Consider the following 11301-nt stretch of genomic DNA (forward strand, 5'->3'; position numbering starts at 1 on the left):
AAGTAATTCTAGGAACTTCTGACCCGGTATTCTTGTTGGTGGTAATTTAAAAGCTTCATTCTTGGCATATTTGCAAGGGGCCCGTCCTGCTACAGCTGGTCTCCTGAAGGAAGCAGCTGATTGAGTTCTCATCCTGCCTTTGTTTTTCTCTTTCAAGGAAAAATTCTTTGAGAGCTGAGTATGTCTACATCACACTGGCCTCATGCCTTCCCAATCCAGACCCTAGATGACTGGTGACAAGCATTCTCTTCATCAATGGCATGGTCAACTAATCCTGTGGTACTCTTTTTCACCTGGGGAAATTATTTCACACCAGTCTGGTACTTGGCTGGGCTTCCTCGTGACTAAGTTCAGAAACATTCAGGGGTGTAACTTTTCTATCAGTCAAAGCTAAAGTTTCTACTTTTAGGATAATTCTTTTCCAGCTCTATGTGGGATATTTTCCCCATGTTTATTATTTCCTTAATGGGGACACAAGCTTCAACATGGTCAGGGAGAACTCCGATTTGACTACTTGCAGTGTGGGGTAGGAGGGAGTCAAGAGAAGGGGAACTTAAGCTTCATGTGCTGGTTAGAAGGGCACAGCAGGAAAGAGAATCAAGAACAAAGTAGGAGGTGATTTTCCAGTCTACAAGATCAATATCTATATCGGTGACAACAACTCAATGATATGTTGAACATGCTTCTGTTACCCAGGGTCTTTGCTCCCAGGGCTCCCAAGATGGTGGTGGACCACTTCCAAGATGGTGGCAAACCTCGTGTTCTCTGACCTGGGGTTATTGGCCTCCCAGATTCCAAGGAATGGAATCTTGGGCCATGCAGTGAGTGTTACAGCTCTATTAGAAGCCGTGGGTCACGAAAGAGAACCGTGGAACCCAGTGATTAGCATTCAGCTCGATTAGGATGAACTGGGGCACTTAGCTGTGCAGGAACAATGGCAGGCCTTTAGCCCGATCAGGAGTGGCAATGATCCCTGGATCAAGAGCACAGCGGACACCCTGCTGGATCCGGAGGGATGGAAGTCAGCAGCGGATCTGCCACAGCGGCCAGCAGCAGTGGTGGATGGCCAGCGAAAGCTCAGCTCGAGCCATAACAAACAAGGACCAGAAGAGTACAGTTGCAAGATTTAATAGAATGAAAACAGCTCCCATACAAAGGGAGGGGACCCAAAGGGGGTTGCCATTGCCAGCTGGAATGCCTGGGTTTATATCCTGATCATTGTCCCTCCCGTTGTGCTCTCAAGCGATAGATGATTGGCTATTTCTTTACCTCCTGTTTTTGCCTAATTAACGTTTTAGTGAGCTCTCTTTACTATCTGATTGGTTGGGTGTGAGCTAAGTTGCAAGCCCCGTGTTTAAAGATGGACGTGGTCACCTTCTCAGCTAGGCTTAGGGATTCTTAGTTGGCCTAGGAAATCCAGCTAGTCCTGTCTCACTTTACCAAATGTCCAACAAAGGAAGCCAGTATAGATCGTAGCAGCCTGGCGGATTCTAGAAGCATTCTTTGGGGACCACTATTTGAGGCTCAAGCTCAGTTACTGTACAAAAATGTAAAGGAGGTGGGTCCTAGGGCATTCTTGGGACTCTGAGTTGCCTCACCAACTCCAGCTGGCCACTCTGGGCAGGTGTTACTTAAACCCACATCTAAGTTCGGATCTCTCTTTTTTTTTTTTTTTTTACCAGATAGCTCTTGCTGATGGCTCTTCAACACTTCCAACACCAGATGTCTATATAAAGCTCTCTTACTTCCAGCCCAAAGTCTTCTGACTTTTGCTGTGTTTGCAATCTCTGCTCACAGCTCCACCTGCTTCAACCACCCTCCCAGGTAGAAATTTGAGGATTATTGCTAATTTCTCCTTCTCTTTTCTCCTGCATACATTCTATTCAATCATTCTGCAGTCTTTGATCTTTCAATTCCCACCACAGCTGCCCTGTCTGATTCCCCATCGGTTTTTGCATGCATCACTTTAGCAGCCTCCTAATAATATCCTTCTCTCCAGTCTCTCTTTTTAACCATCGATTATTCATGGAACTTCTTGAGCCACTTCTCTAAGGCTCAGCTCTAGTAGTTTTATTTATCTTCTGCAAAAATCAGGGTGATTCCCACTGCTGTTTCTTAGCATGTCATTTCTGGCAAACACAGACATTCTCATGGCCATTTAAGTTACTCCTATGTGTACTTTTCCTGTTCTTTGTTTCTGGTTAGGTTGTTCTATCCTCCTCGAATTCTTTTCTTGCATAGCTCTGTCAAAATCTTTTTCAAGGTCCTGCTCAAATTCTGCTTCCCTTGTAAATAACATGCGTTTATTCAATAAACAATTTACAAATATTTACTATGCACTCCTAGGCATCAGGCTCCATAGCAGGTACTGGTGAGATAGCCATGGATAAATCAGACATTATCGCTCATAGCCTATTGTTGGAGTAGATTTCAAGCAAATAAACACATAAATAGATATTAATAGTAAGTTGTGCTATGTATTTTGAAGAGAAAGAACATGATGTCATGAGATAGAATTATCAAGGACAAGGAAGAGGGGTAATACTAATTAACATCTATGGAGTTAGGGAACGGTTCTCTGGAAGCAATATAAAGATGAATAGGATTTAGGCAGAGGGCAGGAATGGGGAGATAGATGCTTGAAGGCCCTGCAGCAAGAAGGAAAGGGCCTTGCAGTCCCTAAGGTCAGAACGAACTGTTCTGTCACCCCTGTGTTCACAAAGGATTCTATTTTCACAAGGACAGTCTGCTACTTTTTTCATTAAACAACTTGTTGGTTCAACAAGTATTTCTGTGTACCTAGTACGTAGGCACTAGAAGTAGTAGCAGGCACTGGATGTAGAGGTGAGCCAAGTGTTCCCATGCACCTCCCAGAAATCCAGTCTCTGTATCTTCAAGGCTTGGCATAGTACTGATGAAATAGTAGGAACCTAGGAAAAATGTGGACCTGCGTGTTCAGGAGCATATGCTTCTGTGATAACAAGATGAAGTGGATTCATATTGGAACACTTACTACAAATGCTCCAAAACAGTCCCTACCCCTTTTCTGCAGGTCCTTGTGAAGACCAAGGTACCTCTCACTGAGCAGCCTGCAGAGGCTGCAGGAGCGCACACCCAGTACTCCATTCCATTCCCTTGGATTCTTGAGCACAAACCATCCCCCTGGGACAGCAGACTTTCTTCCAGTTTCAAGTTGTTTGACCATGTTCAGTCTGAGCTAATTTTGTAAGTCAAATTGCTTAAGAATGAATATGAAATCTTTGACTGAAGCCCAAATATATAAATACCCATCACATTTCCTTCCTCCCCAATTTTGCAATCATCCAAAAAAGCTGTTCATGTTGTCCAGCATAATTAGTTATTTATACACCCTCATGTGGTCCATTGTTCAGAATTAAATTGTCTGGTATACAGAATTTCTCTTGCAAGGCTTGTTTTGCCATTTTACTGCTGTTTGGAAGCTGTTTGTAAATATGTCCTTGGAGAACCTTTTGGGATATGTCTGAGCATATCCAGGATTTGGGGGGCAATATAAGCCAATCCATATAAGCAAATATGCCCTGTGCACATCTCAGACCACCCCCTGCCTTCTAACACAAAGACTACCAAGAATTATTCATCCTTTCCTTGAAGACCCAGGGGAATTGGAAGGAACACAAAAATAGACACAGAAAGGTAAAAATGGAAATCATCTTGGAGATCAAGACACTAGATTCTAGTGACTCCATTTTGCACAAGGGGAAGCTGGTCCCCAGAAAGGGGAAATGAAAGGGACTGGTCCACAGCCTCTCGTGGGTTAGTGGCAGGGCCATGCCCAAATCATTGTCAGCTGAGTCCATGATGTTCCTACTAAACCATGAAGTGGACTGGTACAAGACTTCTCCCAGGTATTTTCTGGGCTTGTTATTATTTGCTCTTGAATGACATGGTCCCAGGCTGCTACATTCTCAGCTCTGGTACCTGTATATTTTATAGCTTTTTTTTTTTTTTAGATGTAGTCTCACTATTGTCGCCAAGGTTGGAGAGCAGTGGCACAATCTCAGCTTACTGCAACCTCCGCCTTCCAGGTTCAAGCAGTTTTCCTGCCCCAGCCTCCTGAGAAGCTGGGATTACAGGTGCCCACCACCACACCCAGCTAATTTTTTTTGTATTTTTAGTAGAGACAGGGTTTCACCATGTTGGCCAGGCTGGTCTCAAACTCCTGACCTCAGGTGATTCGCCCACCTCAGCCTCCCAAAGTGCTGGGATTACAGGCATGAGCCACTGTGCCTGGCCTTATTTTATAGCTCTTTGGTCTCCTCCCAGATGGCTTGGCAGCCAGCAATTATTGATGAGTGTTAGCCATCATGCAACAATTCTGCTCTCTTTTCTGTAATGCGATGGTCAGAGACTCCAGATAGTCCTCCAATTTAATGTAAAACGAGACTTCTTTTTGAGTGAGGGTCTGAAGGACTGTGCTTCATGGGAGACATCCATACATTTTATGTGCCAGCATATAGTTTATCTTGGTGAACGTTCCATGGGCCAGGAAAGGAATGAGTATTCTGTCGTTATTGGGCAGAGTGTTCTACAAAGGTCAATTAGATTCAGTGGTTGATGGTGTTGTTTAGTTACATATCCTTGCTGGGTTTCCATCAACAAATTTTAATTTGTAGACTTTGTAACATTAGCTTTGATTGTTCAAAAACATTTTTAAGGGTTTCTTTTTATATAAGAGTACAAGAGCCTGAATCTTATTTTAAAATGGGACTTTCTGGGTAACCAGGTCAGAGGGCAGCAGTGCGGAGTTTTGGAATGATTGGTCAGATGGTGTGATTTGAAGAATCCAGAAATTCTCCTCTTAATACACATATATGGGCTGTCAGTAGGCTAACTTACTACAAAGATCTTACATACATTCCCCTTGGAATAGGCCTGTTGTTGTATCTGGGAAATGTCAGGTCAGCTAGCTAACATCAGAACATTTGAAACTCATTATCTTTCTGTGTTATTATTCATAAAGTCCCTAGATTTTCCACAACGACCACATATTAGTGTTAATGAAACTTATTAGATTTTAAATCTATTTATGACTTTATATTTTTATTTTAAATTATTAAATATGTAACCATAGAGAAAAGATATAACAGATGACATGTACTCACCACCAGAATTCACAGATGCTCACATTTTGCCATATTTGCTTCAGATCTTTTCCTTAAAAGAAATTAAACATAGCACACAAAGTCAAAGATTCCACCTTCCATTTCCTTTTCCTCCCTCCTTCTTTCCCTCCCACCCTCAACAGACGAAACCACTCTCCTGAATTTAGTGGATATCATTCTCATGAATGTTTTTATACTTTCACTCCAAGCAAATGTATCCATAGCAATTTATGACCGAGACTATCTCATGATATTTATTAGTTTTTATAATCAGAGGAGGGAAGGCTCATCTGTCATCTTTAGAGGTCCTAGATCCCTTATAATCTCAATTCCTTCCAAATGGATTTTGCTTTAATCCTGGTTTTTATGTTCTTTTTTCTGGTGATCTACTTACCCAGTTTTATTTCCTCCTAGCTAACGTCTTGTCTTCATTTTGTCGGAAATGGTAGCTTGAACCCTCCTGTGAATCGGCCTTTCAGAGGCTGTGGTCTGCCCACCTTAGGCGTTACTCACTCCAAATCCCTGTAATCTGGCCCCTAGTTAGTTCAACCCACGTGGCTCCTGTACCTGGATCTGTGAGTGGCTACAGCTGCTCTTGTCAGGCTTGATCTGTCTGCCTCAGTATTCCAGCACAAACAAGCAGATTCAGTACCCATCCTCCCTTACCTGCCTGTTTAGATCTTCCACGTTTGGAACGTAACCCCATGAGAGGACACATCGGGGAAAGCTGAGACAGGGCTGGTGGAGACTGATGAGTGCGAGGATGATGATTGATAATAGGCAACATTCTTGAGTAATATAATCAAAATGATAAGATTAAGGTGTAACCCACTGAATACATTCAAAAGGTTTTCTTCAACATAATAGTAGCTGATGTTTATGGAGCGCCTACTGTATGTCAAGTGCTGTGCTAGGCGCTTTATATCTTATTCCTTCTTAAAAATAACTACTTCACACATGAGAAAACTGAGGCATACAGAAGCAATGTGCTACTATGAAAATATTAAGGGATTTAGAATAAGGCAGACTTGGGTTCAAACTGGCTCTGCTACTTGCAACGTATATGGCCTTGGGCCACTTTCTTAACTGTCCTAAGCCTGGCACAAAATAAGTGCTCAGTGCTCAGTAATGCTGACTATTGTTATTGCAGAATATCTGGGTTCTTGCCCAAGGTTACACAGCTAATGCACAGTAGTACTTGGAATTAAAACCAGAGCTGCTTCTCTGAAACGACCCTCTTTTCAGAGAAATATGAGTTCTCTCTTAAAGAAGTTGTCGTCATGTATGGAAAGAGCACTAACATTAAAATTAGAAGCCTTCATCTCTTTCTGCCTTTCTCCATCACTTATGTGATGGGCAGTCATCGACAAGTCATTTCCTCTCTCTTTTTCTTCAGTTTTCTCTTTTGTAACATGAAGGGGTGGAATGAGGTAACCTCTAGGTTGTTTGTTCCACCCCTGGAATCCTATGCCTCTGTTCAAAAAACATAGCACTAAATTGCCTTTCCAAGTGGAAGGACGAAAGGCAATGACATTCCTATTTCAAAGAAGGCCAGGATAGGACAGTTGGCACAGCTTCTATCAGCGGTTTGTCCCAAACCCTTAACAACAGAAACCAATTGGATTTCTGTTTCCCAACTTGAACTGGGAAGGGATCCAGGCCATAGAAGGCTTTAGAAGACAACAAAATCAGTTGCCTAAACTCATAGCTCTCTTGGGCAAGTTTCTTTTCTTTTCTCTCCCTTCCCTTTCATCCTTCTTTCTTTTTTTTAGAGAGGGAAGACTAAAACCAGAAGATGGGTAATTAAAATAACGAAGAGATAGAGAGTTACTGGAAGGGTTTTATTTCAGCTCAAAGTTTCATTTTTTTTTTCTTTTCTCCCCAGTTCTTTCTGATTTCATTTTCTAAAACTACAGTACATAGATTTGAGGGATCACGAAAGAAGTCCTGCACTCCTGCTCTGTGAATTTTAAACTCTTTTACACCACCCTGGGCTACCTGTTTACTGAAGTTAAAGGTAGGAACAACCTTCTTGGAAAAACCTTTGTCCACATTTGGATCACTTTGGTGGTCCTCTTGGCCTTGGGATCAAAGAAGCATTCACTTGCTCTTCAAGTCTTTATCAAGCTCCTATTATGGATGTCACTGTGGTAAGCCCTGGGGCAAGTAAGAAAGGAAAGGCTCCTGTTCCCATCTCTCAGGGAGTTTATAGGCCAACGTAAAAGATGAAACACAAGTAAATACACAATTACAAGATCTAGGAGGCACTACAAAGGAGCTATGAAACTACCCTAGCTTCTGCTGCCTAAAATCTGGCCCCAGAGCAAAATTTCTCCACTCATCATCCTGAGAATGTAGCACATCTGCCCTCCATGTCATCAGAGAGACTCACCTGGCCCTGCTGAGCGCTCCCTGGCTCCCTGGGACACCTGGTCTCCTTGCTGAGCTCCCGGTGTGCTTTCTCATTCTGCCCCTGCTCACTCTCTGCCAGCACTATGTTCTCTGAATGCTGGCAAGCTTGCTGTTCTCTAAATCCTCCCTCTCTTTTCCTGCGTTTGGGTCTTTGCTCTCGCTGATCCATTTATCAGGAACTTCCCTCACCTCTACCCCTACTTGTCCAAATGCTACCAGTTCTTCCAGGGTCTGTTCATGCTCCTTTACCCTCACTGCAGCCATCCTGAACTCTTCTCCCCACCTTGGGGAGTATCTGCTTGTTCTTCCCTGGTGCTCATGGCATTTGGTTTATTGTGCTAATCAGAGCACTCATCATCCCCTGACTGGTATTACATAGTTACTTGTGTATCTGTCCTAGGCCCTTACCTACTTATTTCCAACCTAAAGGCATGTCTATTATTTCTGCATCTCACATAGAAGCAGGCACAGTTAACACACAACGATATTATTGAATCAGTGCTCAGTAATGATGACTATTGTTATGCACTTGAGCCTGGAGACCTAGGACAGAGACAGGAGCTTATCTGGATTTAAATCCCAGTGCTACTATACATTAGCTGTGTAACCCGGGGCAACTTTATTTATTAATAATAAAGTATGTGAACAATCTTATATCGCTGTACGAGGAGTGTTCATATATATTATCCAACTTAATTCCTATAACAACGCTGTGTGAGAAGAACTACTGAGTGCTGACACTAGTCATTGTGCTAGGCTCATAGTTGAATTCAGATTCCAAATTAAGTAGCCTGATTGTAGAAAAAACCACATATGAACATTTTTCTTTTTTCCTGGCTCAGCACTACCAGTACTGCTCAGCACTGCTTCTTTGAGGTACACTTATGCCCATTTTACAGATGAGAAAACTGAGACCTAGAAAACTTAAGTAATTTGTCAGTATTGTATAACTAGTTCATGCAAAACATGGGCTTGTAGGCACAAATTCCATGCTCTAAGCTACCTATCTATGTTATCAGAGAAACATGACTATGACCAACCTATGTATATACAATTTTCCACAGCCATGTGAAAGTTTTATGATTCTTTAACATTTCTGGGTGTCTGCTATGCTCGGTGCATTGGGCTGGCCCTTGTATATGTTGGGAAGAAGGAGGACTTACAAAGACTAAGATACAGTCTTTGCTTTCAAGAAGTAAATAAAAAACAACTAAAATATTCCATCATCCACATCTATTCCCTCTCCCTTCTTTTTTCAGCATGTTACTGGATGCTGCCTCTTTATCCATCTGCCCTGGTGGAGATCTTGAGGTTACAGGCATAGCCAAGTTATAACAAGGCAGAGTTAAGTCCAAAGCAGTCAGCAAAGGTAAGGAGACATAGATGGGTCCAGGTGGTAAGTAGGATTGGCCTTGTTATTGGAAGCTGGATGTAGATACTGGACTTGAAGATTTTGGTTTCTAGAGAAGACAGCAGCTCTCCATGCCCAGTTTAATGCCGTGGATTAGCGTGGGAGTGGCCCCAGACCCGCAGGGAGAAAAGGCCAATGGTCAGAGTGGAGATACTCAGGACCCTCCAGGTGTCTGAGGGACTGCAGAGTTATCCCTCTCTATTACTAAGTGGATTTCTGCTCCCCCTTGAGGGCCAAAGCATGAATCCTGGACATAGCCCACATCGAGGGTGGAGAACTTGGTTTTGGCTCCCAAGTAGACCACTCATCAGCAGGTGACTGTGAGCAAGTCACTTCCTCCCTCCAAGACTCCATTTCTACAGGGATTCCATAAAATGGGCATAAGAATTTTCAGTGTGCTCCTATGGACTGGATTAGGTCATCATGTGCATTAACACTCTCAGCTGTGAGCACTAGGTACAGCCAACGTGCTGATGCGAAAGAAACGTCTAGGTTTTGCCCCCTGCGTCTTTCCTCGTGACAGGATTATGCTGACGGAGGGCACATCAGATTGACTCACACATACTGAAATGGTCATAGTTATTGAGGTTACCCAGTTTCCAGGCCTGAACTAGTAAACCTAGCAATGAGAATCAGCCAGCATTAGCAAGTTTTCCTTGTGGGAGTGGGGTGGGGGTGGCGAGTGGAGGGAGTAGGCGCTGAACCAGGAAAGGAGGAGGATGCTCATTGGCTAAAGATCCATGCCTGGAAATTAACAGCGTTAAAGTGAAACTTGCTTCAAGTTCCAACCCGGTAAGGCAAGTGGAGAGGCTGTCAGGAGACCAGAACTTTACCTCAGCTATGCACTGACGCACCACGTGCTTTGGTGCACATCCAGCGCCTCTCCCTGCCTCAGTTTCTCCGTTTGTAAAACAACAGCTTGTAAAGGTCTGGGGATCTTCTCCTCCCCGGGAGTTTTCTAAGGATGCAGGCGAAAGAGGTAGGAAATGTTCTCTGTCTCTGTCCTGGGTCTTCGGGATCAAGGCCTTTTGAACCAATTCCGGAATCCGCCACCGGGCGGTGGTAGGAGAGAGCCAGAGGATTCGTCAGTAAGTGTGCGTGCGTGACACAGGACTTTTAAATAGATCGCTTTGTATCTAGAACGGTAGCACCTGCTTCTAAGCTTCCAACGGCAGCTCGAGTAACGCGATCATTCAAAAGCGGCCGCTTTCCATTCACGTCTGTAATTAGAGCACAGGCTGCAGTTCAGGCTGGAGCTGCAAAGCGGGGCGGCGGCCTTGTGGGCGGGGCCACCACCTCCTAGCCCCGCCCCCTCGAATTCCACCTTCCCCCTCTTCCCAGCCAGGAGCCTCCTGCAGCCTCCTCCCCACCCCCACTCTCTGTCCTCGCCCTGGTCCTGGGCTTCGCTCTCAGCGCTCCAGGATTCCTGGACGACAGGGCCCAATCGTACCCTCACTTTGTGATCACTCTTGTGCAGTAAATAAGCACCTTGAAAGACGCATTCCAGGAGGGCAGCTATATTTAGAGTGGCATCCTCCTCTCCTCCCCGCACGCTCCTGCGTCCCGCCCTCTCCCCTCCCCGCCCCGCTACCCCATGCCCCTCCCAGCCACCTCTCCCTCTTTGTCGCATTACATAGTAATCTGAGATGCACTGGATGTGCTCCAGGGAACAGAATGTACTTGGCAGAGACGCGGGGCTTGATGTCTGCAAAATGTCGGAAACGCAGCCAAGAGCTGCTAACTGGGTCATTAACCTCCAAAAGCAAAGCGAGGACTGTAAGGCCCGCTCTGCCTCCCTTCATCTCGCCAATAAAAGTGCCTCAGTGTGAGGGGGAAGAAAAAGCCCAAGGTTGGCTGCTTTGATTTCTAGGCACCAAAGGCAGGCCCGTCCTCTCCTCCTGGCCCGGGCCCCAGCCCCTCCGGGCCAGCCTCTGCGCCGCATCAGAGTTTACAAGTGGCCTTTGAAAGGCTCAGCAACCCCGCAGGGCCATGCTTGCGCCTCAGTAAAGAAGTTACCCAGCAGCCCTTCCCTACCGCACAGACTTGGACTCATTTTCTTGGGCCCAGGAGGAGTTAAGGGAGTCGGGGTGAGCAGGGGTGAAAGGAGAAGGTTCCAGGTCCTTCACCTACAGTGACGGGCTCTGCAGTCTCTCTCCTCCTCTGCTTCTCTCCCTCTTATTCCTCTCCCTCCTCTTTCTTCTTTCTCTCTTCTTCCTTTCCCTCTTCCACTTCTTTCCGAGAGCAGGCTTTGAGGTAGGTGCATGAATACATGGCTTGGCTCCAGGAGATTTGCATTCAAGTTGCTCGCAGCTCTGTCATTTGCTATGTGACCTT

The 11301-nt window shown here is 44.8% G+C and overlaps 1 long non-coding RNA gene across 1 annotated transcript in view; it reads right to left on the reverse strand.

The window, feature by feature from the left end:
• The window catches only part of LOC117084369, a 98833-nt gene extending 88196 nt beyond the window's left edge, over positions 1-10637 (reverse strand). Inside the window, exons 1-3 of the long non-coding RNA XR_004437415.1 lie at positions 10456-10637; positions 9801-10187; positions 5145-5196 (exon numbers count right to left, since the gene is read on the reverse strand). This is a non-coding gene — a long non-coding RNA (uncharacterized LOC117084369). The remainder of the gene's footprint in view (positions 1-5144; positions 5197-9800; positions 10188-10455) is intronic.
• Between the last annotated feature and the right edge of the window lie 664 nt (positions 10638-11301).

Source organism: Trachypithecus francoisi, unplaced genomic scaffold (assembly GCF_009764315.1).
Source record: "Trachypithecus francoisi isolate TF-2019V2 unplaced genomic scaffold, Tfra_2.0 Lachesis_group0, whole genome shotgun sequence".
NCBI lineage: Eukaryota > Metazoa > Chordata > Mammalia > Primates > Cercopithecidae > Trachypithecus > Trachypithecus francoisi.